Here is a 25987-nt window from a genome sequence, read left to right on the forward strand (position 1 = left end):
ATACTAGCAAATTCTAGCATCAAGCCTATTCTGGATTGGGGTGCATCTACCCAGGAAAGAACACATGTGCTCAGTTAAAACTCAGGTAAACATAAAGTAAAATAAAACAGAGTTAAATTCAACAAATATGTATTGATTGCTTGTCGCCATGTACTGTGAACAGCCATGATGGTACTTTAAGAAAAAAAAAAAAGAAGTCATATACCAAATAATTTCATCTTAAGAGCCAACTGATTCATTCTTTCAATATGTGCTTAGTAAGAGCCTACTAAGTGCCAGGCACTGTTCTAGGTGCTGATCCAGAAAAGGAAAAGTATAGGAGCACTGACTGACTCCTCTTTAGGAGAAAAGGGTTACATGTAGAGCTATGGAACATTACGGTTCCTCCTTTAAAAAGTGCTTAATTGATCAAAAAGGGCTAAGAGCTGCAAGCATTTATTCACACTGTACACCACACCCAAGAAACCTGTATCATAACCTCTTGGCACCTGTCACTAGGAACTGCACAATCTTCAATTAGACTGACTTCTCCCTACTTGCAAGGCCAGACTATACAGAGTGCAGAGAACAACTTACATCCCGTTTCACTAAACTCAAATTCCACTCAACCTGCTGCCACTGGGAAGTCACGTGTGCTCAGATGCTCAGCACTGGCTATCCAGACTGCCATGCTGGAACCATGGGAGGAAGGGTACAGGGAAGTGAAGGTATACTCCTTATGTATGGATGGATATGCCTAACCCTATGCAGGACATCTTTCCCAATGCTACACAGGATAATTTTCATCAGGTAAGCAAAACTGCCTACCTTAAACCAAAGAAATACAACAAAAAGATGAAAGCACGTTTTTCAGTAACAGGTCACAGAGTATAAAGTGTTATGAGTTAAACAAACTGTAAGAAAGGCTTACTTCAGTTGTAGCAACATTAAGGATATAGGATAAGCCATCTGGGTCCGAAAGTAAAGGCATGGTTTGGTTGTCTGAGATGAGAAGGAAAATTTCAAAGGAAAAGGGGCACAAGCAAAAAAATCCATAGGCAGATATGAAGAGAGCATTTCCTAGGATAGAGAGCAGATAGGCCTGGCTGACTGAGACCTTATTCTGTAATACTAGAATATAACAGAAGCTAAACAGAGTAGTGCATGTGTATGAGAGAGAGATGTATGAGCAATGATATGTTGAAGAACGGAGAGACAAAAGCAGAGGAGCTTTAAGACCAGATACTAGATTAGTAGTTAACCACCAGAAAGTGCTTAATAAATGTTAACTACTAACCTAGTATCACTATTACTATTAAATACTAACCATATTATGTACTAACAAGAAAAAAGGGGAAAGTTATTTGTGTATATAAACCCTAAACAAGGACTAAAAGGCTACATACTAAATTATTCATTGCAGTTACCTCTGGGGAGAGGCATGGAATGGAAGACAAGCAAAATAGAAAGGGGTCCTGCATGATTTGTTCTATATGCTTCTGTATTTTTTTAACCTTTTAACAAAGGCATAATTCTAAGATAAAAATAGCAGAAGGACTTCCCTGGTGGTCCAGGGGTTAAGAATCCGCCTTCCAATGCAGGAGACGCGGGTTCGATCCCTGGTCAGGGAACTAAGATCCCACATGCTGCGGGGCAACTAAGCCCACACGCTCTAGAGCCCGTGAGCCACAACTACTGAGCCTGCGTGCTCTGGAGCCCACGTGCCACAACTAGAGAGCCTGTGCCCCGCAGGGAAAGATCCCACGTGCCGCAACAAATATCCCAAGTGCCACAGCTAAGACCCGATGCAGCCAAATAAATTAAAGAAATAAATAAAATAGGAGAGAATCTATTATCTACTATAGAACAGAATGGAGTTAAGAGTGCTAGTACAAAAAAACAGGTGAAACTCATGCATGCTACTAGAACTCAGGATGGTGGTTACCCTTTAAAGGGAAGGGTGGGGGTATTGACTGGAAGGGAGCTTGAGGATTTCTGCCATCCTGGTAAAGTTCATCTTGCTCTGGGTGATTTTATGAGAGAGTCACTTTGTGAAAATTTGGCTGGCTGAATACTGAAGATGTACACACTTTCTGTTAACAATTTAAAAATATTTTCCTGTTATGTAAAGTGCAGAGTGGTCAGCTTCCTTCCTATGTTTTGCCCATCTTCAGGTCCCCTTCTCACAGGCAATCCCTCTTGTATTGTCTTTTATGTCTTTCCAGAGAAATTTTACACAAATACAGATATATAAATAATCATAACCTTTTTTGCACACAAATAGTGGTATATTGAAAAGAAAAAAAGCAAGGTACAGAAAAATGCATAAACAATGTTATCTTCAAGATCTTTCCATACCTATATAGAAACAGCTTCCATATTCTTTTCTAATACACAGAATTCCAGTGTAAAAGTAATCTTTTAAGAGTATATCAAACTACGTCATTTCTCTGCTCAAAGATCATCCAGCAGTTTCCCATTACACTCAATATCCAAATTCTTTAACATTACTTTATAGGACCTACATGATCCAGCCTCTGGCTTCTCCTCCAAACTCATTTTTAGCATTCTCCTAGCTAACTTTGCACACAACCACACTTGAAGGCTTTCCATTTCTCAAATGCTCCAAAGTCATTTCTACCTCAAGGCCTTTGCACTTGATGTTCCCTCCCGTGGAATTCTCCACTCCCAGATCTTAACATGGCTTTCTCTCTCAATTAATTCAGCTGCTCAAAAGTCACCTTCTGAAAAAGGACTTCCCTGACCACTTTATCTAAAATAGCATACATCCCACTCCTGCATCATTCTCTATCCCCTGGTCCTGTTCAATTTTCTTTCATGACATTTATAATAATCTGATATCATATCAATTTTATTTATTAACTACATGCCTTCCCCACAGAAATGTTAGAAGGCAGGTAGTCTTGTCTTCTTTATCCATCATCATATTCCCTTGGACCTAGAATAGTGCTTATTTATTAAATGAATGAGTAGAGAGTTGAAAAAAAGCAATTTGTAAAAACATATATACCTTTATAAGAGCAACTGTGTAAAATTTAAAACAAAAAAAAGGAGTTCGTTATGGACATGCACAGATATAGTAAGAGAATAAAAGTATGCATGGAAATGATACATACCAACCTCAGGATACTGAATACTGACTATCTCTGGTGAAAGAAGAAAGAAGGTGGAAGAACACATGGAAAAGCTTTAGCTGTGTTTCTTTTAAAACTAGATTTGAAGAAAATCTGACAAATCATCACATATAGTATTTTCTCTACTTTTCTACATTTAAATATTTTATAACTCAAAAATGCACTATTTTTAATTTAAGTATTATCAATGTAATGAAAACAGAAGAGGATCAGATTCTGTCCTTTACTAGGTATATGACCATGACCAGGTATCACTCTTTCTAAGCCTATTAATTTTTCTATAAAATAGGGATGATGGTTCCCAAGTCATTAAAATGATGAAGTAATAAAATAATGTGTGCCTGAAGTATTGAAAACACACATATACATATACATACATGTAATAGATGCTTTATAAACTCAAACATGCTATTCACACATGAACTTCTAGCACTGGGAAAGGGGAAGGGACAAACTTTGCACTCACTTCTTTAAATATGGAATGATTAAAAATTTTAAACATGTTTAATTGAATTCTTTCTAAAAATGTTTTATAACTTTCCAAACTGCATAACTGGTATGCGCAAGTAATCCAAGTACTTGTTATCTAAAGTTAAAAAAGGGAGCAAAATTGATCATAAAAATTCCCTAATGAATAAGTAAAAGACCTGATCAGGCACTTCACAAAAGATATCAAAATTGCCATTAGATGGTAAAATGGACTCAACAGCATTAGTTATCAAAGAAATTTAAAAAATTTTAAAAAAAGACAGTGAGATATCACACATCTACCAGAATAGCTAGACTTAAAAAAAAAAAAAGAGAGAGAGAGAGAGAAGGTGTTCATGACAATCAGAACAATTCTTACATATTGCTAGCAAAAATATAAACTAGCCCAACCACTTTGGAAAATTGTTTGACAACATCTACTAATGCTAAACATAGGTCCCTATGACCCAGCAATTCCATTCCTAGGTATATATCCAACAGAAACAAGTGCTATGTCAACCCGAAGGCAAGTACATGTTCATAACAACTTTATTTGTAATAGTCCCAAATTGGAAATAACCCAAATATTCATCAACAGTAGAGTGGGTAGATAAACCACAGTAATAAATTCATACAACAGAATACTTCACAGCAATGAAAAAGAACACACACATGTAAAACATGCATGAATCTCACTGATATACTGAAGAAGTCAGATACAAAAGATTACACATTTTATCATTCCAACTACATGACATTCAAAAACAGGCAAAACTAACCTATGGCATCAGAGGCAAGAATATTACTAAGAGGGGACAAGACAGCCTTCTGGGGAGCTAGAAAATTTCTATATCTTGATCTGGGTGATGGTGGTATAGATGTACACATACATAAAAGTTCACTGAGCTATACACATAAGATTTGTACACTTTAAGATATACTTCAATTTAAAAAATCTTTTAAAAATTTACCAGTGTACTGATCACTTATAATTAGTTCACTAGCATCTCCCTTACTGTAACAGCTTCTAAACCACAAATGAAACTGCAAATTCTGCAAAAATTGTAACATTTCATAAAGTTTATTAAAATGAGAGCAAAAGATGCAAGGTCTGGGATTTAATTTTACCTTACGATCCTATAAACAAATAAGTCTACTGTTGTTTCATGCATACTGTCAAAGAACATGAGACTCCTTTATTAATCATGGCCCATCAAGCAACGTAAGCGTCAGATGTGCGGTTCCCTTTGCCGCTGAGACCCACAGGAATATTGCAATATGACCCAGATGGACGGTACTCCTGCAGTGGTTTGCACTTATGATGAACAGTGAGTTTGGAAAATTCACCACTTTTATAGTTATCAGTAAGCAATAATAACTTCACTGTCAACGGATTAACAGAAGTCCATGGGAAAATCCATAAATATTTTAATGAATATTTTCACAAAAATAAAAATGCTCTTAATATTAGTACCACAAATGTCAAACATGAAGGATGTCATATCATGCTACTAAATTGTTTTGTGAGAAAAATTAAGCCTATCCATACTCAATTCAGTCTTTGTTCGTTATAAAACTTAATGCATGTTTACAATTATAACCTAATGATTTTCCAAAATTTTAAGTTTTTAAGATAAAGTCCGAATCAGACCTTTTATTCACAATTCAGTATGAAATACTGGTCTGCATTTTAAGTGGTTTCATTTTGAATGGGTGTTTTCCTGAACCAATTATCATTGGCTCATGAAGACCTAAATATAGCATAAGCTTTTCTTTTTTTTTTTAATTTTAAATTTTATTTATTTATTTATGGCTGCATTGAGTCTTCATTGCTGCACATGGGCTTTCTCTAGTTGCGACGAGTGGGGGCTGCTCTTTGTTGCGATGCGTGGGCTTCTCACTGTGGTGGCTTCTCTTGTTGTGGAGCACGGGCTCTAGGTGCATGGTCTTCAGCAGTTGTGGCACGCAGGCTCAGTAGTTGTGGCGCACGGGCTTACTTGCTCCGCGGCATGTGGGATCTTCCCGGACCAGGGCTCGAACCCATGTACCCTGCATTGGCAGGCGGATTCTTAACCACTGTGCCACCAGGGAAGTCCCGGTAAAACTGTTTTATGGTACCCATGTGATAGATCAATTTTCTCCTGTCATCTTTTCTGTAAAATATATATTTAAAATCAGATATTGGTCCACAAATTGAAATAAAAGTATCAGAGTGCTTGGGATAGAGCAATAGATTTATTTTACTACCCTCACAAAAGTCCTCCATTACGACAGAATTTTTTCATTACGTATACAAAAAATAGAGTAAAATAATAATTTTTTTGATTTGCAAATACTAGCATATGTAATATGAGTCCCAAGTGAACTTGCAATACCTTTGAAAATAAGAGTATGATTAGGTTTTCGAGTACCCAAAAGGTTTAATTTTAAATCTCTTATTGAAAAGTTGGTTCAATTTTTCGCACCCCCTTCGCCTTTCACTAAATAAAATGAATTTAGAAACATGGAGAACACCCACCCTCAATTCAAACAGCTGATTGTGTTCACAACCAACAACAATACTCTTCTATATTATCTCTAAGCTTATCCCAGTAATAGAGAAGTCCAAAAAGGCTATATTCACTAACTTCAGCCGTTAGAGGTTACAGATTGCTGGGTAGTTAAATTTGGTCCTCTGTACTCCCTTTCTACAATGCTTTCAGGGTCTACTGAGGCACAAGTATATACCACCCATGCTAAACTCAAGAGCAGACTTATACTCTTATTTATACAACACACACTTACTGAGTGTACCTAAAAAGGGCAAGCCACTCAACTAGATGCTAAAGGGTTAAAAGATAAATCAGGTCCAGACCTTAACTGTAAGAATTACAAATTAATAATCAACTAAGATGTGCCCATTCCTATCTGCAATACACCATGGAGAATGGCAGATCCCCTAGGGTGTATAGGATGCTAAAAGAAATTCAGGGGATGGCCCTTGGGGGAAGGGAGTGGAGGGAGACAAAAAGCATGAAGTAGCTATATCTTAGGCATAAATGCTATTCTGATAAAGACATAAAATCAGAGTTTTTATCTACCAGGACGGGGAAAAACTACAGTTCAGTTTGCTGGAACATAGGTGGTAGAACAAGAAAACTGACTAGATACATACAATAAGGCTAATCTACACAGGGATATTAATATACGTATTGTAACAAACAGAAACACCAGATTTGAAGTCTAATGAACTAGGGTTCAAATTCTGAATCTAACACACCTAAATATCCATTTTTCCTATTTTGTATAATGAGTATCAGTTTGAGAATTAAATGAGATACACACTTAATGCCTGGCATAGTACATATTGAGCAAAGGGAAACTGCAGTCATTATTATTGCAATAATCATGAAATTTTTTGACATCAGGCTCAGGATTTTAAATACACAGCTGGGCTACTTTTTTTTTTTTTTTTTTTCTTTTTCGGTACGCGGGCCTCTCACTGTTGTGGCCTCTCCCGTTGCGGAGCACAGGCTCCGGACGTGCAGGCTCAGCTGCCATGGCTCACGGGCCCAGCCACTCCGCGGCATGTGGGATCTTCCCGGACCAGGGCATGAATCCGCGTCCCCAGCATCAGCAGGCGGACTCTCAACCACTGCGCCACCAGGGAAGCCCTGGGCTACTTTACTTCATCAAATATACAAAGCCATCTACTTAAGAGGTTCCATTATTTTATGAACCTTGAAGGAAGAAAAGGCTGCAAATTAAACTATCACACCATGCTTTCTCATCGCTTAGATTTTTTTCTTCATAATATCATCCTTCTGCCATCAAGACTGTAGGTCTGAAGAGTGTTCCAATATTACTCCAGGATTGTTGTTCAAGCCACTGACACCCATCCTGCAAGTTTTGATACTGCTGCTTCCTTGATCTTCCCAGAGGGTGTAAATGAAAGAAATGACAGCAATGAAAACAGCAAAGGCAGACATCATGCACGTGCAATGACAACATCAAAACTGCCACCTAGCCGAAACCAATATTCAGATGCCATCGGCTATAAGACACATACCAATTTCAGAGATATTATGAGCTGGGAAAAATGCATATCTAGAAGAAATAAGGCAGCTTTTTCTTTCCTCCTGTCCCAAAGTCTTTTCTGATGTTCCCCATCACTTCCCACCAGTACTACTGCTCTCCCTTCTTTCTTATTCTCATTCTCCTTTCTTGCCTCCCCTTTCTCCATTCCTCACAGCTTCTCCCACATTCCTGAGTGTTGATTTTGGAGAAGCTTGGCTACTACCTAATGATGTATAAACTACCTAAGGAAAATGAACTTTTCTTCTAACTCCAAAAGGACCTACTTAGCACAGAGTACGTATTTTGTACCTCTGGTACTTTCAAGTGCTCCAGGGCTTGCTTACCTCCGAGTTTTCTTCTAAGTAGAAGAGAAGATGCATTTAACAGCCCAGATATGTAAGACAATACCCTACATGAAAACCTGGCTTCTGAGCAAATTCTATTTGTGCCTCTGTCATCCTCATCCTGGGCCACCTAATACATTGAAGCTTTCCTAAAGTACACCATTGGGAGTAAAATATTTGTTATTACTCTTTAAAGGTGACTTATTTCGTTCCTACAAAAACCAAAATATCAGTAGGCTTCAAGGAACTTAAATCATGGAATTATTTTCTTCTGCAATAAACCTCCACGAGAAGCTCTTTCAAAATAGTTATTATTTATAAATGTTAAAGCCATATTTCAATAGCATAATTGGGCACAGAAGACAAATTCTGTTTTCTTTTTGCTCTTCTGGAGTCATACTAACCCAACCTTTTTGAATGCTAAATATTAACTGAGCCTTCTTAAAAGCCAAGTCTTCTTAAAACAATGCACAGGAGGCTAACAAAGAAGTCAATAAAACAAACAAACAAATTTCACAAACTAAATTGAACAATGCCCAAGATATCTTTCAGAGAATTTCTATTTCTAGCTTAAAACCCAGAGAATCCCCCAAAATCTAATATCCCATTAGGAAATACACAGGATAATCTGTGTAAAGTAAGTCAATTCTCATCAGTATTGCAGTTTGAGTGAATATAATGATATCTAGTGATCACTTTCAAACTTCTACCTATTTAGGGGAACCATAAAAACAGAAAGGAAGAGGAATTATGCCAATATAACTGGAAAACAAGGGAGGAAAAGGTGAAAAGATTACACACTTATGAATACGATTGCTTAAGAAGGAATTAACTGTGCTTCAAATGGCTGGTGACAGCAAAAAGGGGAGGGCTCAGCAAATGTACAATAACCTAGCTCTGACAGGCTCCCTGTTCCCCCCACCCAAACACACACACACACACACACACACACACACACACACACAGCACTTAAGTGAATAAAAGCCTTAATGTGCTTCCCTAGTGGCGCAGTGGTTGAGAGTCAGCCTGCCGATGCAGGGGACGCGGGTTCGTGCCCCGGTCCGGGAGGATCCCACATGCCGTGGAGCGGCTGGGCCCGTGAGCCATGGCCCTGAGCCTGCACGTCCGGAGCCTGTGCTCCACAGCGGGAGAGGCCACAACAGTGAGAGGCCCGCGTATCGCAAAAAAAAAAAAAAAAAAAAGCCTTAATGATTAGGTGTGGATAATTGCTCATGATATTAGCACAGATTTTAGGAATGACTATCACAAGATCCAAAAAGGAATATGACAATCTGTAATTCATGATCCAGTTGGTAATAAAGGAAAAGAATAAGAAAAACCAAGTATCATTAAGCCAAATGAGGCAAGAAAGACTAGGAGGAGACAATCAGCTAGATCGTGAAGCTAAAGGGAAAGATACTACCACAGAATGAGAGCCAAACAAAGAAAGACAATATAAGGCAAAGGAGTCAGGCTGCTAGAAGTAATCCTATATGCAGTACAGAGTTCTATCTAAGCAGAAAGACATATTCAAAGAGCCATTTTGAGAAGACAAAAATGGCAATAGCACATAGCCAAGTAAAGACTTAACCAAAAGGGGCAGAGAGGGTAAATGGAAAACATGTAATCCAACTATGAGAGGAAGCCGCACCAGGGTGGTGGTACACAGACCAGGTAGTGACGGTAGTAGAGATAGAAAAGGAAGAGTTATGAGGGACATTACAGATAAACAAACAATCCATAGGACTTGCTGACCACCAAGAAGAGAAACGGGGCAGTCAAGAAAGGTAAAGGTTGAGGACTTTCCTGGCAGTCCAGCGGTAAGACTCTGCGCTTCCAATGTAAGGGGTGCGGATTCGATCCCTGGTCGAGGAACTAAGACTACACATACACAGCCAAAAAAAAAAAAGCAAGTAAAGGTTTAAAAGCTGAAAGAATTAGACACCGCTCACCCAAAAAGGGGAATTCTAGTTATTGCCAAGATGAAGCAAAAAGGTGATGGTAGAGGGGTATAAGGAAGCAAGTACTGATCCAAGTCCAAGCAGATGTGACACTTAAAGCTCAAGACAGGAGGAATGAATATAAAAATTTGGAGGATGATACAAAGAGAAGAGTTGAATTTGATTTATTCAAATTTATTGGGTGCCTAGTAAGCCAGGAATACTCTGTGCTAGGAACTGAGGCTTAAAAGATACTATCTGTAATCTCAATGATCATAAAGAATAATGGGAAAAAGAGAAGATGTTATGAAGAGCTTCACATGCTGTTTAGCACATCACTTAGTTTTACTATAGATTTCCATACGATACTCAATAGAGATGGGGTATTAAAACAGAGTAAAAAATACATACAGCAAGCACAGAAGGCCAGTAACTGAGTAGATAGGAATGTGTGCTACTTCGTACATCAGAATTTGGAGGGACTTAAGAAAACTGTGAACACATTATCTGCTATTACCTTGGCTTTTTTTTTTTTGCGGTACGCGGGCCTCTCTCACTGTTGTGGCCTCTCCCGTTGCGGAGCACAGGCTCCCGACGCGCAGGCTCAGTGGCCATGGCTCACGGGCCCAGCCGCTCCGCGGCACGTGGGATCTTCCTGGACCGGGGCACGAACCCGCGTCGCCTGCATCGGCAGGTGGACTCTCAACCACTGCGCCACCAGGGAAGCCCTACCTTGGCTTTTTATAGTTCACCTCTGGTTTACGAAGACCTAACTAGATGACTCTTTCACTAATGTGTTTTGTCATTTCAGACAACTAGAAAGAAAACTGGGATTTAATTATGAACTTCAGAAATCCCTGTGTGTATTAGGTTCCCTGAAATTCTTCTGAAAAACTGCAACTATCAACTGGACAATAACAATACAGAGCAGTATCTTGGAAATCCAAAGAAAAAGACTGGCATCTCAACCATAAATGAAAATCTTATAAAATTAAGACATATCATTCATTACAAAAGAATCTATCACATTACAAAACATACACACACTCACACACACACACACACACACACACACACACACACTTTACTTCTATTTCAGCTCAAGCATCCCTTCTTCAGGGAAGCCTTCCCAGACTACCTTGCCTAGGTGAAATTCCCCTATTATACACACTTACTCCTTCACATACCTCTATTTCATAGCACTTAACATATCTATGTTTTTACATTTACCTGTACAACCTGGCAAGAATGTAAATGAGAAGAGCCGTATCTGTTTCACTCATCACTGTAAGCCTAGTGATACATATGCTCAATAAATATTTGTCTAATGAATGAAAGAGAACGTGAATACAAAGCATTTGAAAAGATATTAGCCATGGGGGTAGGGTGGGGTTCAGGGTACTTTTTACTTTCTGCTTCATGCAATTCTGTACATCTTAAAATAAACATGAATTAAATTTGGAGGCTGAAATTTAAGAGTCAATCAAAAACGAGGGGCAAATACTTTCTGCTTCCAATAAATAATAGTAAGAATTCATTTTTCAAAAGCATTTACCTTCCTGTACTGGAATCTGTATGGCATTTGTACCATACAGATTCCTCACAGATTTTACAAATGCCATTCTCTGCCTGGACCACTTTCCTCAAGCTCCAACCACTAATTTCTAGCTCTCTCATCACTGAGGCTTCAGCTTTAGATATCATCCCAGAGACCTTCCCTGATCATCTAACTCTATATAAAGTAGGTTTTCCCTAATCTCTAATCCAATACTATATTCATTTCCTTCACTGTACTACCAATTTGTAATTATTCGTTGGTTTACTTGATTTTTGTCTCTCCCACTAGAATGTAATTTTTAAAAAACAGTACTAAGCATATTCAGAGAACTTGTTAAATTGATTCAAGTTATTCATTCAAAAGTCTATTTATTGAAGTAGAATTCTAGGAGCTGGGAATATACAAGTGAATAAAGGGGGCCAAAATCCTTGTCCTCATGTAGCTTACATTCCAGTGGAGGGAGACAGACAAAAGACAATAAATAAGTGATACAGTATAGTTTGTTAGGTGAAAAATGGTATGGAGAAAAATAAAGCAGAGGAAGGTGGATGGGCAGCACTGTGGGGGAGGTGTAATTTTAAGGTGGCTGGGCTGAGCCTCTCTGAGAAGGTACCAACTGAGTCAATACTTTAAGGAAATAAGAGTAAGCCAGGCAGATACCTAGGGGAAAACTAGTACAGGCAAAGGCAACAGGCAATGTGAAAAACCCAAGGAGGGAGCATGCCTGGCACACTCAAGTTAACTGCAAGACCATGAAGCCTGAGAATAAGTAAACAAGAAGGGGAAAACAAGGAATGGGATCAAATAGGTAAGAGAGCCACGCTGGATATGATAAGAGCTTTGGCTTTTATGGTAAGTGAAATGTGGACCCATTTGAGAACTCTGAGTGAAGACATGACATTTTCAGACTTTTATTATTTTAAAGAATCACTCTGGCCCACATGTTAAGAATAATGGGGGCGGGGTGGGCAGCAGGGGTAAAAAGCGGGGAGATCAGTTCAGAGTTGAAGCAATTTAGGTAAGAGATGATCATGGCTCAGAACAGGGTGACAGCAGTGGGGTGGTAAGAAATGGACAATTTCACATGTTTTGGGAGACAAAAGGTTTCCTGATGGAAGAGAACGGGGAATGTGAGAACGGAGGAGTCAATAATGATTACAAGGCGTCAGCCTGGGCTACCCAAAGAATAGGATTTGTCATCAAATGGTTTGGGAAAGGCTGATAGGGAAGCTAAAGGATGATCTGGAGTTACATTTTACATACATTAAGTGTATGAATAAAATGTTGTTAAACTTTACCAGGCTTCCATTCAAATGAATTTTTATTAAAGTCAAAAAACCAAAAGTCTTGTTCTTACTTCAAACTACCTGAGTAGAACCTCCGACCTGCCATAAACACACACACAAACTTCCCTCAACAGTCTCCCCCAAACAGATAGATAGACACACACTGCTCATGCCCAGACTTCAGCGGTAAATTCATAGAAACAGCTCCTTCACTTTCTGCTCCGACATCTCTCTAATTGCTTCAATCCAAAATAAAAGGCAAGCGAACCAATCCAAAAATTTCACCCAACACTGTTAGCCAAAAGGCAATCTCCTGAGCACATCAACCCATGCAAATAAATGTGCATATGGGTCACAAGCCACCATCGTCTCAGGCAAACATACACAGAAGAATTACAGGTGGGGGCTTTAAAGAAGCAAATTCATCATAACCATTCCACAGAATTCGGATTCATTAGGTTTGAGAGTAGGGCCCTACCTCCCATATTTTTAACAAGCGTCCCAGGTTCTGCAGTAGGTTTGAGAACCAAGGCCCTTAGGACCATCTGCAATGGGAGAAAGTCACTTGCCTATATACATTCAAAGATAACATTTTGTGGTTGGCAGGGGTAAAGCTTTAAAAATGTCTTACCCCTGTGGTTCTAACATCCTTAGTCACCAAGTATCAGCAAAAGTAGACACCCCACCACCACTGTCAAACCAATCCTAGACCTAGGTATACAATTACTATAAAGCACGTAAGCCACATCCATGACTACACTCAAGTAACAGAAAGAAACCAAGAGCACGTTGGCTCCAAAACTCTCCTAGATTCAGAAACCCTATTCTTTATTGGAACATCTACAAAGAGGAGGAAATACAATCACAATCGTAAAATCAAAATCATTTTCCTAGAGAAACACTTAAATCACCACTTTTCCCAATTGTGGCTCCCAATTTCCAAAGACATCCAAAGTTCTCACAGTGGATTTCAAAGCCATTCAGGAGCTGAACTCATGATCCCTGACACTTCTCACACCATAATACTCTCGCCTAGTCTCTCTCTGTGACTACACAAGTCTCTACTTTTTTATCTCCTACATCCAGACTTTTGTTTCCCAGTTTTTAATCACTCCTTAAACCTCGCCTGCTCCTCTAAGTCCTCTAATTAAGCAGAGCCTGATCTAGATGTATCTATCACTCACCGCCAGAGCCTGCAAGATTTCTGACATTGCTGCCAGATGTGTCTGAGTATACCTGTAGAGGCTTGTAGGCACAGGAATAGACACAGAGCTGGTCAATCTTTATAGTGCTTTCCTTTAAATTATAAAATCATCAAGGACAGATACCAAATCATTACATTATAAAATGTGTCTCTGGAGTACAAAGTGCTAACTTGTGTACATAACATATATTCCAATGCTTTATGAAGATGTTTTCCAGATACCTCATGTGTACCCCAGAGGTCAAGCCACCTACTCACCTAAGTGGGCAGAATGATGTGAAGAAGGGGAAAGACAACAAAAGACTAGCTTTGAAAAAGTTCTGCAGCACCCCCCTTTTCCTGGAAATACACAAACCAGAATAACTAGATCTCAAGTTATACAGCCTACCAGATAGGATGCTAGGCAAATCCTAACACATCATGAAAACAGAAGTGAACAGAACAAAACTTGCCTTGAAAGTACCAGCAATATTCTGAGATCATAGTTAAATTTGAAAAGTGTAAGACTGTTCACAGGACTCCAGCTGCTATGCTCAAAGAAAGGTGGGAAGGTGACACTAGTTTTTTTCTTACTATTATTTTCAGTAATAACAACATAAACGGAAACCAAAAAGAAAAATCCAGTTAAATCTCACAACAGATAAGGCCATTTTCAAATTTCCAAAGTATACCAGTCTGTAAATTTTATATATATATACGTATATATATGAATATATATACGTATATATATGTATATACATATGTATATATATACATATATATATATATAAAATAAGCAGAGACTGGTGTACCAAAGAATTCAAGAGCAAACCCTATTTACAATATGTACTTTAACAACCATCTTCCAGTAGTGAATTACAATTATAGTATTGCACACACAGAACCATCTAATAAAGAATTCCTTCTTCTAAAATACTATCATAACCAAGTTAGGGATACAATAAGAAAAGTCACTAAAACCACCTCTCTACTAGAAAAGGAACAAAAATCTCCCACCTAGGTGCCCAAGGCAAAAAAGTATCAAAACTACAGAGCCTAGAACTAGCTGATTATTTATGAAAAACCTAGTAACTCTGTAATTATGCCATCTTTTCAAAGTTGTGAAACAATAAAAGCTGTTAGAATATGAGACTGAAAAACTAGCTGGTCCTAACAACAATCTAGTTTTTAACAATTCTTCAAAGAGAATTTTATATCTTAACCTTCCAAGTAGTAAATGCACCGCTCAGATTCAGAGATCTAGGTAATGGCAATAAACTGGATAATCCAGCACTAAGAATTTCAATTACTTTTATTCTATTAACTTTGGAAGTAGAAAAACAAGGTGTAAAAAAACATGGAGAGACTTTGTGAGGTCATTCATCATCATCTTTGGTGGAGAATGCATACTATCTCTGTACAGTCTTCTTGGGTCCTATCCTCCCAGATATTCTTTTCTCCAAAATATCCAGACCGGTAGAAATAAGAACCATCCCCCAGGCTGTTTATAAGATTTCCTTTAATAAGACTGTCCCTAACAAAAAGAAATCTTCTCCAATGTCTTTGACCTTATCAATACACTGGCAAACCCATAGGGTATACAGCACCTGTAACATTTGAAGTAAAGAAACTATTTCAGTCTCTTTTTTGTGCTTAGTATGAAGCACAAAAAAAGAGAGGCAAAGAACATAGACCCTCTAGAAGTAAAGCGAACAGGGAAGACTGATAAACCAGGGGAATAAAGGCAGCTATATCCTGAAGAGTACTCAAGTCAGCTATGAAATTCACCCAAATGCGTGGCTCACTGCCTGAATCAACATATACATCTGGTTAATAATAAACACTGGTAAGTCATAAACAAAAAGGGCTTTCTTACTCAAAGACTCTACAAACTACTGGTAACATTAAAATTTACAATTAAACAATATGTGTGAAACAGATTTTTTAAGATAGTATTTCAAGTTACAAAGAAATTAAAAACTTTGATATTTTACTGCCTAGTCTTCAAAACACTAAGAAGCCAGTATCTTTGATCTGACCAAGTTACAAATCTGTTTTCAGAAGCAGGCGAAAACATACTGCCTCTGCTTAATGCAAGGGACAAAAAAGATCATCACTGCAAATCATGTTTGGGTTCATGATGAAAACAGGAAACAGACAGGCTGCCCAGGTATAATTATGGTTATAGTCTAATGTGCCTTCAGGTTCAGCCAAGAATTAAAACCCAGTGAAGAGGGTAAGCAGAATTTACTTGCCTCTACCTTGCTACAGAAGGCAACTTTTAATAATACTCCCAGCAACATGTTACATAACCAGTCAATCTGATTCAAACCTCATTAGTAACAACATTCTGCCACTGTCTCCCTCTGAAATTAATAACTGACTTTGCCAGAGGGGAAAGAAATGCAACACACATCAACAAACCCATTTTTGTGGAGCCTATCGCAGTGAACCAGACAAGTAGGTAATTCCATCAAATCTGCACAGAACCTACAAAAATATTTTATTCTTTTCTCTTTCCGTTCACTGTTCTCTTCTTTTAACTAGACCATATCATATGGATGCATTTAAAAATCTAAGAGGAAAGTTAGTTGGGAAGATTCATCAAACTTTTATTGCCTATTTCAGCTGTGATCGGAAAGGAATGGAAGCATAAATGACAAATCTATTTTATTAACAAAAATAAAGGGGTAAAGTGTATGCGATAACAGCAGCTATGTGAAAAGGAAAGGCACACTGACTAAGGGAGCAGCAAGGTAGAGAGAGAAGAACGGAGGATGCTATAGAGACAATTATGCAAAGGTTAAATTTTAAAAATCTAAATATAATAAATACAACCTTTACGAAGGTTACACTTTGTTAACTTGTTTCTTAAGAACTGTTTCATATTCTTGTAACCTCTGATTCATCTTAGAGGAAAAAAGTTACCAAAGTAGCGGTAAAAGGAAGAATATAAAATAATTTGTTCAGATCTATAAATAATTCCTATTTACTGAATCTGGAACACACTAATTGCATAAAAATATTCAGATCAATAAATGTTCACATCATGTCTAGGTACTGTCTTCCCTACAAAACTGGCATCTAGCAGCAACTTTAAACTGCTTGGAAAGTTACTAATCTATTGGGATTAAGGTTTTCAACCTTTCAGCTTTCAAATTAAAGTTAAAAACTAATTCATTCTGGGCAATTCAGGTACTCTAAGGAAATTTAATTACTCCCGTTTAAAAACAGAATTTAAAAAAGAATTTATAACAACTCACCTGCCGAATCAACAAATAAATAAATAAATAAGAATTTAAAAAACAGCAACTCAAGTACCCCTTCCTCTCAACTTCTGTGAGGCCAACCCACAACCTTCCACCTATCCAGTCTTCGTTGTTAGATAAGAACACTTTTGGTGGTGCTAGGCAACAGGCATGATGTGACAAACCCAACCAGACTTCAAAACTTTTTCCACAGAAAGATAAGGTAAACAAGATACAGGGAGTGCCACACCCATATAAACTCACAGGCAGCCAGGAATGCTTCCCCCGGCCCCCCAGTCTCTCTCTAAACCTCCAGCTGGTCAGGAAACAATGTCTCTACAATCAAGATAGAGATCTGGCCCAGGGTGTTCAGGCATTCCTCACCTCTAGGCTGGCCTACAGCTCCACTCTCCAATGCCATCCAAACCAGAATTGGAACATTTTGTTAGGAAGCGGGCAAACGTCCAAATAACCGACTATCCTCGCCCCAGTTCTTTTTGCAACCAAAATCTGTTTTGGCTACTGAGCATGCTCCGACTTAAGACAGGCGCCACATGGGAGTTTTCAAAGCTTAGGCTCCAAACTCCACGTAATAACAGCAGCTGAAAGGGGAAGGCAGGAAAGAGGGAGGGGGAGGGGGACAGACCGGAATACGAGAACAGACAGTGAAGTAAAGGACCCCAGTAGGGGGTGAATATGGTGAAGGCAAACAGACCTCGCTAGTCGTTTTCCTTGCAGCTAAAGTTTACATAAAGTAGAAGAAATCTTTGCAATAATGAAAACTGGCATGGCAAGTGGCAGAAACCGGGTCTAACTACCAGCTGAGCGCAGCAGCAGGTCACAACTGCCCAGAGTGTAATTTCCACCGATAAGCGTAGATCCTTATCTTTGAAACACAAAGCGACGGCGGCACGGATTCATCAAGCCACTGGACGGCTTTGCAATGTAGCCGACCAGGCTGCTCCGCCGAGCTCGGCAATTCTACCAGGGGTGTGTACTGAGGGTGGCGCTTGGATGAGGGAGAACAAACCGCTCCTCCGGACAGAAGGGGGGCCGGGGATCCCCGCGAGGGCGTCCCGAACGCCTCCCGCCACAGTCCGGGGACGCCCCGGGGCAGGCGAGGCCTCCGCAGCCAGACGGGCCGCACCACCGCCGCCCGCCTGGACCCCGGCAGGCCGGGACTCGGCCTACCTCCCGCCCCTCAGGCGGGTGGTTTCCGCTCCGCCCGCGGCCGCACGCCCCCGCCTCGGCCCGAGTCCGGCCGCTAGGGCAGAGCCGCGTCCGGGTAGAGCCTGCAACCCCGGTGCCCCTCGCCCGCCCCTCCCGGGACCCCACGTTCACTCACGGGCCGGCGACGCGCGCTCTCCCGGCGCCGTAGCTGCGCTTGCCCACAGCGCAACTTTATTAGCAGCTCGGCCGCGGGACACGCGCACGGCGCCCGCTCGCCCAGGACCCGGATGAAGGAGGGAAGGAGCCGGGGAGGACGCCGCGGGGTCGGCGCATGCGCGCAAGCCGCCGAGTGACCGCTGTGGGACCCACCGAGGGAAGGGCCTCCTAGCTACAGCGGCTGAAGGAAGCCACCGCGCTTGGCTCGGTGCCCGCAAACTCTGGCTTCCGATCTGCCGGAGGCTTCTCTCGTCCATGGCCAGCCCCAGAAATGGCAGTCGGCTAGTTCCCACCGTCCTGATAGGCACTAGTAGTCTCCACTAACCAAATCAACCCACATTATAAAATAATTGTCCTCGACATGGACAGTTGGAGATTTTCCCAGTCACGTATAAAGTGTAAATAAAAACATCTTCGGATACAACTTTGCTACTCTTAATGATTTGTAATATAAATCTGAGAGAAGAGAGTCCTCTTTTTGTGAAAAAGTAGCTTCAAAACAAGCTTCTGAACATCTTGCAGCTTCTTACTGGATGCCCTAAGCCCCCTCCCACGTGGAAATCTTGGAGCCTCTACCATCCCCCACTGCTCCCTGAAGTAGGCCTGCCCACGTACTGACACCCCAGTAGTTCAAGATACACCGTCCTGGACAGGTGGGGACACGAGGTGCACAGAGGCCATCCATAGACTGATGTCTGTCTACTCCGTCTCTGGGGGCAAGAGCCGAATTCTCTTTTTGTAGTTACTGGGGCTCTTCTCAATGCTCTCCCCTTCCCCAATTCCCCAAAGTGTCAGCATTTCCCAGAAAAGGGTAATAGTACCATCTAGGGCACCCAATTCGGAGAGTACTAGTGAAGAAAAACTTTTAAATAATTTTGTTTTCATTTTTAAAAGTTCAATCCTGGTTTTCCAATATTCCACTGTAGGTTTGCTTTTGAAATAAATTAATCTAAATAAAAATCAAAATTGGAGTCATTTTCAAATCCTCTCTCTCATTCCCTAAACCAAACTATCACGAAATCTTACCAATGCCATGTTCAAAATATATCCCAAATCTGACCGCTGCTCACTGCCTCTAGTGCCACCAAGGTGGCCTGAGCCAGGGTCATCTCTCCTGAAACAAATGGGAATCTGCTATTTTGCTCCAGGCTTTAGCAGTTTGTTTCCACAGTGAAGAGGCGTGGTGAAAGTTGTCTGAGTCTCTGCATTAAGGGTAGTCATCTCAGATAGGGACAGAGGCCTGGTGAGGGAATGTAGTGCGCCAGGGTGGGGAACTAGAGAGAGCAGCTGCTATTTCACTCCAGCCAAATGTCACCATGGGGAAATGTGGGAATAAGGACCCAGTGTTGGCAGATCTTCTGATTTTTCAAAAACAGCTGGAAATCCAGATTTTAATACAAAAATCTCAGTTTAGCAACTTCTTTCATTCTTTTTTCTTTCTTAGACATTCAAGAGGCCAACCCTGTACAAGCCAAGTAAAACAAATCCATGGTCCCAATTTAGCCTGCTGGCCATCAGTTTGCAATCTCAGGTCTACGTCTTAAAACTCTTTACTACATCATAAACTTTGTGAAAGTAAAGTCTGTGTACTTTAACTCTTTGTCACACTCACTGATTACTTGTTGTTAATTCAGAAGTTTCCAGCCCTTGGAAAGCACATATTTCTGGAGCCCACATGGCTTTACAACTCCCAAAAGTGCCCACAACCCTGCCTTGGAGGATGACTTTTTTATTTTTTTCCCAGAACTGATGTTTGCAGAGAGCTTTGTTGAACATTATAAGACATAAAAATTTGGTTTAAATATTTTGTATGTTTCAGCCACTCCTGGCTTCAAACAGCCAGTAAAATCCTTCCCAAAACAAACTGTTTGCTGTCTTGCAGTCACTGCACCCACATATGGAGAGAACAATTTGTGATTACGGGATTCCTTCTGACAATCACATGTTGATCTCAAAGCCAACAGTTTTGCTTCCTGAACTATGTGTCCAAATACTGATCAAATCAACCAGAGACACCAACTTCTCCAAGTTGCTGTGTAGGCTCAGCTTAGGTCTTAAATCGGAACAGATGATAACATAGAAGACAGGAAGGCAAACTCCTTCCAAAGAACTGAGACATTACCCAGACCTCAAAGGGCATAAAAAAATCAGACAGCTCATTAAAGATCTGTATAGTGAAAAAGATTATCAAACAGCAAATGAACAGGCCTGTCAGAGCCATAGGAAAGGAGTAAGGAAGTCCCTGTTTTGGGCAATCAAATGGGATCTAAAAGCAAATGCAGAACAGGATGACCTGAACAGATACATATAGTTAGTGCGGCATCAAAATAGACAATCTGCTTTTTCAGTTTAGCATTCACCTGATCAGAAATATCAAACAGAAGCAGCTTCAGTACTCAATTTTATATTACTTACAGAGAAACCTAATTCTGGATAATTTAGGACAATGCTTCTCAAGCAGGGGTGACTGTGGCCCCCAGGGAACATATGACAATATTTGAAAACAATCTTGGTTGTCACATCTAGGAGGGTGGTGCTAGTGACATCTACTGGGTAGAGGCCAGGGATGCTGCTAAACGTTCTACGATACACAGGACAGCCTCCTTCTACCAAGAATTATCCAGCCCAGAATATCAATCGTGCTGAGGTTCACAAACCCTGATTTAAGCCCAAAACAGTTTCCCTCTAGTTGAGTTGATGTTTAGGGAGAAAATGAGCCCTTTCTTTGAATTTTTCCAATAACTGTGTTATTTATTCATTTGATGTAAAGAACCAGCCTAAATGTTTGGTCAATGACCTACTCCCACCCTGAATTTTGCAGATCCAATATAGAGAAAATTTTCAGGAAATGTGGGAGTATATATGGAAAAAGAAGAACTGGAATAATTAACTCAGTCTTTCCATATTTTTAAACTTTTATTTTTAAATGTAGGGTAATTGAGGCAAATTGGGTTTGGTTTCCATATATTTAATATAGATCTCACTCCGACCCTTTGCTATAGCTCAGAAGATTCTCTCTAAATGACCAGTGCACACCCAGTAGAAGTGGAAGGACGTGGTGATGTTCAGAGGGGTCACCCAGTGTGGAAGTATCAGTGAATGACATCACAGAGATCCATAAAGGGTCCTGGTAGCCACCTAAGAAACCTCTCACTTCCTCACACAGTCGTGGCAAGTGGACATCAAAAGAAGAAATGTCTAAGTTTGTGTGACTCCTCTGGACATTGTCCAGGAAACAATAAAGCCACCTTTCCAAGTTCTGAAAATTCTATGCTCTTCAACTGACAAACTAGCCCCACCCCACATCCTTAATATTGGAAACGGTGTAGAAGGCAGAGCTAAACTGAGGAAAGTTCTGAGAAGAGTGAAGTCCCAAAGAAATGATCTGCAAAGACATACCCCACGATCCCAGAGAGAAAAAAATCATGTTACAATTTTCAAAAGAAATTTCGTTAGTTTTTAACAGAATGAGCCAAGGTTCTGTGCCAACCAGAGAATACACTGAAGTGACTTTATCCAATATTTGACAGGATTTTTTTCCAGTAAAATGTGAGTGTCCTGGTGTGAAATGATCCCTTAATAGTCCACAGGTCCTTTATTTTCACAACACAGAACTTGAGAATCTTAATGTATCGAAAAAAGGAAAAGTAAAGTAAAAGAGTAACAGCTGTCTCCCCTGGAAGCACAGGAATCTTGGGGCCAGAGACTCCCTGAAGCTTCAGGGATAGACATCAGAGCCTCCAGGAGCCCCCCTGGAATGAACATGCACGTTTCTGTATATATACCTATGTACAAAGTTTCTGCAGAAAAGGTCTGTAGCTTTCATCAGATTTTCAAAAGTTTTCCTGACCTCCAAATGTCTGCAGATGCCTAAAGCAGTGGTTACTTTACGTGTGGTGTAAATTTAATGTGTCCATTTTAATCTTTTCTTCTCCTCTCTTTTGCAGAGCAACATAATTGCGAGATTCCTCTCTAGGGAAGGCTGCTTCATGTAGAGAATAGGAACCCCCTTGCCCGTCTCCAGCCATCTGTTACATTAAAGAAGGCCTGCTATGGCTGGAATCCAAAACACAAAATTAAAAGGGTTGCATGCACCCAGAGTCATAAAACAAAGAGGCTTTCTAAAGCAAGGCTTGGAGTGAACGCTCATTTCTTCCTGACTTAAACAGCATCTGTCCCTCCTGATGGCAAACACCCTCTGAGTTAACTCAACTGACCTCCCCGCTTCTACATTCTCAGTTTTCATCCTCAGACACATAGTCTCTGACGAGCCAAACCACATGTGCACTCCATTGCAAATCCAGAGCAGCAGGTGAAAATCTGGAAGTGTTGTGGAACTGGGGAGAGGGCAAGAGGACAGAAACTTCTCATTCTCCAGGATGCCCTTTAACTAGATAAAACCGTAGTGGTGAGCATTCCAAAGCTAGACTTCCTGGTTTGAACATAGACTCTCTTGCTTACTACGTGTGTGACCTTGAACAGGTTTCTTACCCAATCTGTGCCTCGGTCTTGGCATCTGTAAAATGAGGTAACAGTAAAATTAACTTAATAGGATTATTATTTGGATTAAATGAATAGAGACTTGTTAGGGACTTAGAACAGTGCCTGGCACGTAGTAAGCGATATTTAAGCACTTATTTTAAAAACATATATTTTCATACAGATGGCCAAAACACAGGAAAAGAGGCTCAACATCACTGTTATTAGAGAAATGCAAATCAAAACTACAATGAGGTATCACCTCACACCGGTCAGAAGGGCCATGATCAAAAAGTCTACAAACAATAAATGCTGGAGAGGGTGTGGAGAAAAGGGGACCCTCTTGCACTGTTGGTGGGAATGTAAATTGATACAGCCACTATGGAGAACAGTATGGAGGTTCCTTAAAAAACTAAAAATAGACTTACCATATGACCCAGCAATCCCACTACTGGGCATATACCCAGAGAAAACCATAATTCAAAAAGACACATGCACCCCAATGTTCACTGCAGCACTATTTAAAATAGCCAGGTCACGGAAGCAACCTAAATGCCCTTAAACCTAAATGCTCTTAACGTCTCTGCTGAGCTACAGTAGTTGTGGATTTTGTCTGCCTGCCATACTCTCCAATCCAGTTTCTCCTGCTTCCTCTGTGGTACCATTTCCTTTCTATTTTAACCACAGGACCAGACACCCTACCCCAGAGGTGGGTACATGGCCCAGGAGGGTTACCATAGTTCCCTGCTAGCCAGGCTACTGTGATTGGTTCATAGAAGAACATATGACTCAAGCAAAGTAACAAGTGTCATCTCTTAGACTGATGTATGGATATTGAGAGAGAGAAGCCTTCCTTCTTATTGTCACCCTTGCTAAGCTAAGCGTGACCCTGAGGCTACCAGGGGCCATCCTGCCACCATGTAGAGGGAGTTTGCTTGAAAATGAGGCCAAAAGAGAGAATCAGAGCCGAGATAGAGAGGAGAAGACAAAGCCCTGACAAAGCCCCTTCATCTGGCTGTTCCTGAAGCTCAACAGATCTCCCTTACACTTCCCAATCACATTACCCTATACGTTCTGCTTTAGTTTAAGCTAGTTATGTGTCTGCCACTTGTAACGTCTGCCCTTGGCAGTATAACTGGATTTATCAGGTCCAGATGTAACTCCTGATGTTTTTCATTCTTCCTCCCCAACCTGGTCCTTCTCCAATCTTTGCCATATCAATGAATAGCTCTATCCACATAGTTGCTCATACCTGGCAGTCATCTGTGATAGACTGGATTATTGTTCTAAAACGTCACTCCCTCCCTGTTGTGGAAGGAGTACACACTATACATCCATACCATTTGCCATGTGACTTTGCCATAACTTCCTCTAGAAAAGGTGGCGCATACTTCTTTGCCTCTTTGATGTTGACTTTGGCCATGTTGACTTTGGACAGTAGACATGACATGAACATAAATCTTTAGACATGCTTGGTAATTTGGCTTGGTCTTTTGTGCTTTTGCCATCTACCATTAGGAGAATAGACCTGAGGTAGGCATTGGTCCAAGGAGGATGAAAATACACAAAGAGCAGAGCTGATCCCGACCCACAGCCTGGAGCCTAGCTCGACAGACCTGCAGCCTGAAGCTCACCTACCTAAGCTGATTCACAGACCCGTAAGTGGGAAAAAAAATGTTTGTTATGGTATACAACTGATATTCCGGGGTGGTTTGGTATGCTGTAATAACCAACTAAAACATTCTTTGCTTATCCCTATCTCTCATCCTCATTTATTTATTCATTTGTTAACTCCCTCTTTTAAGAATGTGACAGATGTGTATTGAATGCCCATTAGGCATCAAGCATAATTTTGGGCACCAGGAAAAAGACATTAAACAAAACAGACAAAAATCCCGGCTCTCAGAGAGTAAACAGATAATTTTAAAAAATATGAAAACAAGTAAAATTTGGCATATCACATGGTAATGAGCGCTCGGTAGAAAAATAAAACCACGAATGGGAGTCGGGGGCCGGAGTGCTGGGATAAGGAAGAACAACGGCTGCTGTTTGGATGGAGTAGTCAGGGTTCAATCAGGTCATACTTCTACTTCCAATCCAGCATCAGGCCTCGTCAGTTCTACCTTCAAGCCATACCTTAAATCTAACCACTTCTTTCCACATCTACCAGCCACCAATAGTCAGGTCCACGTCCTCGTCCAGGTCACTATAATTTCTCACCTGGACCATCATCTGCTTCTACTCAGCCTTGCTCCAATCCCTTGATCACCCAATAGATACCACATGCTGAAAATGTAAATGAGGTTATGGTCATTCTCAAAGCAAAGCTCTTCAAGGTCTTCCCACTGCATTTAGGATAAACCCTCTACCATGGCCCCGCCCCGAGTGATGTGGTCCCTGCCATTGCCAACACTCTCACATGTACCTTGCCCACACTGGCTTTCTTTCTGTTCCTCACACGCCACGAGCTACTCCCCAACTTAAGGCTTTATACCTGTGCTTCCCTCTGCTTGTTCTCGCCCTCTACCTTGGTAACTTCTGAAATGCCCTGCCCACCACTCCTCACCTGTCTCACTCCTTCTCACCAACCCAAGTCTCAGCTTAAAGGTCCCTTCCTTACAAAAGCTTTCTCTGCCACTCCACACCACCTGCCCCTCCACCCCTGTGTACACGTCCAGAGCATCCAGCTCTTTCCCTCATGGGACTCTCTTCTCACATGTCATGACTTGATCAAAGCTTATGTTCCCCACTGGAGTTAAGCTCCTCTTCACAACTGAATCCTCAACACTTAGATCAGGGCCTGGAGTGCCATAGGCCCTCAATAAACAGTCATTGGATTTTCTCCTTCAATTTTGGTTTTACATTTACTCCTAGTAAAATCACTTTGCTTGCATTTAACTTTTTT

General features: G+C 40.6%; 1 protein-coding gene across 1 annotated transcript in view; it reads right to left on the reverse strand.

Moving 5' to 3' along the window:
• SMAD5 (SMAD family member 5) overlaps positions 1 to 18651 on the reverse strand; it is a 46243-nt gene extending 27592 nt beyond the window's left edge. Inside the window, exon 1 of the mRNA XM_082836099.1 lies at positions 18563 to 18651. The gene's annotated coding sequence lies outside the window, so the exon portion shown is untranslated. The remainder of the gene's footprint in view (positions 1 to 18562) is intronic.
• Between the last annotated feature and the right edge of the window lie 7336 nt (positions 18652 to 25987).

Source organism: Leucopleurus acutus (assembly GCF_964270905.1).
Source record: "Leucopleurus acutus genome assembly, chromosome: 3".
NCBI classification, from domain to species: domain Eukaryota; kingdom Metazoa; phylum Chordata; class Mammalia; order Artiodactyla; family Delphinidae; genus Leucopleurus; species Leucopleurus acutus.